General features: G+C 62.6%; 1 long non-coding RNA gene across 1 annotated transcript; it reads left to right on the forward strand.

Annotated features, from left to right (window-relative positions):
- The first annotated feature begins 1,368 nt into the window (after positions 1-1,368).
- LOC126635056 (uncharacterized) lies at positions 1,369-3,737 on the forward strand. The gene is made up of 3 exons (XR_007627487.1): positions 1,369-1,405; positions 3,417-3,510; positions 3,594-3,737. It is a non-coding gene; the product is annotated as an uncharacterized LOC126635056 (long non-coding RNA).
- Positions 3,738-4,053: the final 316 nt, after the last annotated feature.

A 4,053-nucleotide genomic window follows, 5' to 3' on the forward strand; every position in this document is an offset into this window, starting at 1 on the left:
AGTATGGGACCAGTACAGCCCAGTGCCCTCCCAGTGCTCCCAGTATGAGAGCAGTACGGCCCAGTGCCCTCCCAGTGCCCTCCCAGTGCCCCCCCAGTGCTCCCAGTATGGAACCAGTATGGCCCAGTGCCCTCCCAGTCCCTCCCAGTGCTCCCAGTACCCCTCAGTCTCTCCCAGTCCCCTCCCAGTCCCTCTCAGTTTCCCCCATTGCCCCCCTAGTACCCCCCAGTGCCCTCCCAGTGCTCCCAGTTCCCCCCAGTGTCTTCCCAGTCACCCCCCATTCCTGCAGATTTTGGGGGTACTGGGAGGCTTTGGGGGTCCTGGGTGGGTTTGGGGGTCCTGGGTGGGTTTTGAGGGGTCCTGGGTGGGATTTGGGGGTCCCTGCGGAGGATTTGGGGGTCCTGAGGGGGATTTGGGGGGTCCCTGGGTGGGATTTGGGGGGTCCTGGGTGGGATTTGGGGGTCTTGGGTGGGATTTGGGGGGTCCTGGGGAGGATTTGGGGGTCCTGGGTGGGATTTGGGGGTCCCTGGGTGGGATTTGGGGGTCCTGGGTGGGGTTTGGGGAGTCCTGGGTGGGATTTGGGGGTCCTGGGTGGGATCTGGGGAGTCCTGGTGGGTTTGGGGAGTCCTGGGTGGGGTTTGGGGGTCCTGGGTGGGATTTGGGGGTCCCTGGGTGGGGTTTGGGGGTCCTGGGTGGGATTTGGGGGTCTCTGGTTGGGATTTGGGGATCCCTGGTTGGGATTTGGGGCTCCCTGGGGGGAATTTGGGGGTCCCTGGGTGGGTTTGGGGGTCCCTGGGTGGGATTCAGGGAGTCCTGAGTGGGATTTGGGGGTCCTGGGTGGGTTTTGGGGTTCCCTGGGTGGGTTTGAGGGGTCCTGGGGAGGATTTGGGGAGTCCCTGGAGGGATTTGGGGGTCCCTGGGTGGGATTTGGGGGTCCTGGGTGGGATTTGGGGAGTCCTGGGTGGGCTTTGGGGGTCCCTGGGTGGGATTTGGGGGTCTCTGGGTGGGATTTGGAGGGTCCTGGGTGGGATTTGGGGGTCCTGGGGGTTGGGGTTTTGGGGGTTTTTGGGGTCCCCTTTAATCCCCTTTTTTTTCCCCGCAGGTTTTGGGGAGTCCTGGGTGGGGTTTTGCGGGGTCCTGGGTGGGATTTGGGGGTCCTGGAGTGGGTTTTGGGGGTCCCTGGGGTGGTTTGGGGGTTCTGGGTGGGTTTTGGGGGTCCTGGGGAGGATCTGGGGTCCTGGGTGGGTTTGGGTTTTTTTTGGGGGATTTTGGGGGTCCCTGTTTTAACCCCCTTTTTTTTTCCCCGCAGGTTTTGGGGGCCCTGGGGGTCCCTGGCCCTGCTGGGGGTGGAATTTTGGGGTTCTTCTCGGGGTCTCGATGTTCCACCCCGGCCAGAGCCTGGGCTGTATCCTGGGGGACCCCAAAATGGGAGGGGACCCCAAAATGTGGGAGGGGGGACCCCAAAATGTGTGAGGGGACCCCAAAATGTGGGGGACACCCCAAAATGGGGGATATCCCAAAATGTGGGGAGGGGACCCCAAAATATGGGGATCCCAAAATATGGGGATGCCGGGGGTCTCTGTGATTTGGGGGGTCCCGAGGAGGTTTTAGGGGGTCCCGGGGGTTTGGGGGTCCCTGGGGGTCTCTGTGATTTGGGGGTCCCAGGAGGTTTGGGGGTCCCTGGGGGTCTCTGTGATTTGGGGGTCCCAGGGGTTTGGGAGTCCCATTTTGAGGGTATTTTCCATCACTCTCCAGCCCTGGGGGTCATGGGGGTCTCTGTGATTTGAGGGGTCTCTGTGATTTGGGGGCTTTGGGGTCTCAGGGGTTTTGGGGTCCCATTTTGGGTGTGTTCTCTGACCCTGCAGCCCTGGGGGGCTCACGGGGTCTCTGTGATTTGGGGGTTTTGGGGGTCCTGGGGGTTTTGGGGTCCCATTTTGGGGTATTTTCCATCACCCCCAGCCCTGGGGAGCTCACGGGGGTCTCTGTGATTTGGGGGTTTGGGGTCCTGGGGTTTGGGGTCCCATTTTTGGGTATTTTCCATCACCCACCAGCCCTGGGGGCTCACGGGGGTCTCTGTGATTTGGGGGGTCTCTGTGATTTGGGGGTTCTGGGGTCCCATTTTGGGGTGTTTTCCATCACCCTCCAGCCCTGGGGGCTCACGGGGGTCTCTGTGATTTGGGGGTCCCAGGGGGTTTTGGGGGTTTTGGGGTCCCATTTTGGGGTATTTTCCCTGACCCTCCAGCCCTGGGGGCTCACGGGGGTCTCTGTGATTTGGGGGGTTTTGGGGTCCTATTTTGGGGTGTTTTCCTGACTCCACCAGCCCTGGGGGCTCAGGGGGTCTCTGTGATTTGGGGGTCTCTGTGATTTGGGGGTGTTTGGGGTCCCAGGGGTTTTGGGGTCCCATTTGGGTATTTTCCCTGACCCTCCAGCCCTGGGGGCTCACGGGGGTCTCTGTGATTTGGGGGGTCTCTGTGATTTAGGGGGTTTTGGGGTCCCATTTTGGGGTATTTTCCATCACCCTCCAGCCCTGGGGGCTCACGGGGGTCTCTGTGATTTGGGGGTCCTGGGGTTTTGGGGTCCTGGGGTTTTGGGGTCCCAGGGGGTTTAGGGGGTCCCAGGGGGTCTCTGTGATTTGGGGGGTCTCTGTGATTTGGGGGGTTTTGGGGTCCCATTTTGGGTGTTTTCCCTGACCCTCCAGCCCTGGGGGCTCAGGGGGTCTCTGTGATTTGGGGGTCTCTGTGATTTGGGGGTCCCGGGGGTTCTGGGGTCCCATTTTGGGTATTTTCCTGACCCCCAGCCCTGGGGGCTCACAGGGGGTCTCTGTGATTTGGGGGTCTCTGTGATTTGGGGGTCCTGGGGTTTTGGGGTCCCAGGGGTCTCTGTGATTTGGGGGTCTCTGTGATTTGGGGGTTTGGGGTCCCATTTTTGGGTGCCCTGACCCCAGCCCTGGGGCTCACGGGGGTCTCTGTGATTTGGGGAGGTTTTGGGGGTCCTGGGGGTTTTGGGGTCCCATTTTGGGGTATTTTCCATCACCCTCCAGCCCTGGGGGCTCACGGGGGTCTCTGTGATTTGGGAGGTCTCTGTGATTTGGGGGTTTTGGGGGTCCTGGGGGTTTCTCTGTGATTTGGAGGTCTCTGTGATTTGGGGGTCCTAGGGGGGTTTTGGGGTCCCATTTTTGGGTGTCTTCCTGACCCCCAGCCCTGGGGGCTCACAGGGGGTCTCTGTGATTTGGGGGGTCTCTGTGATTTGGGGGTCTCTGTGATTTGGGGGGTCCTGGGGGTTTTGGGGTCCCATTTTGGGTGTTTTCCTGACCCCCAGCCCTGGGGAGCTCACGGGGGGTCTCTGTGATTTGGGGGGTCTCTGTGATTTGGGGGGTTTTGGGGTCCCATTTTGGGGTGTTTTCCCTGACCCTCCAGCCCTGGGGGCTCACGGGGGGGCCGCCCTGGGCCTGGCCCTGGGTTGGCTCGAGGGCTGTGACGGAGCCGCCCTTTGGGCCACCCTCGCCCTCAGGTGGGTCCTGGGGGGGCTGGGAGGGTCCCAGGGGTTGGGGGTGAGGAGACCCCTGACCCCCAAATTCCTCTCCCCTCCCCCAGTGTCCCCACGGCCGTGACGGAGCTGCTGCTGCTGGGCCGGGTCCTGCTGGGACAGAGGGGGCGGTGACCCCCCCACCCCACCAGAGACCCCTCCCCACCCCCAAAACATCCTCAGGGGTCCCCAAACCTCCCTCACTCCCCCTTCCCCCCACAGCCCCCTTGGGGAGGGGTCTCAAACCTTCTGATTGGCCCCCAAACCCCCCACCCAGGGGTCCCCAATTCGCCCCCCTTGGGGGTCTCCAAATATCCCCTCCCCTCACCCAGGGGTCTCCAAACCCCACCCACCCACCCTAAAATCCTCTTTGGGGGTCCCCAACCCCTCCTGAGCCCTTCAACCCCCTCCTCGACCCCCTGACCCTCCCTGGGGATCCCCAAAACCCCCTGGGGTCCCCAAACCCCTTGTGTGTCCCCCCTCCCCACCAAACCCCCTTTGATGCCCCCCTCAGCCCCTTCCAGGGGA

Source organism: Myiozetetes cayanensis, unplaced genomic scaffold (genome assembly GCF_022539395.1).
Source record: "Myiozetetes cayanensis isolate MyiCay16 unplaced genomic scaffold, myiCay2020 scf1052, whole genome shotgun sequence".
Classification (NCBI taxonomy): domain Eukaryota; kingdom Metazoa; phylum Chordata; class Aves; order Passeriformes; family Tyrannidae; genus Myiozetetes; species Myiozetetes cayanensis.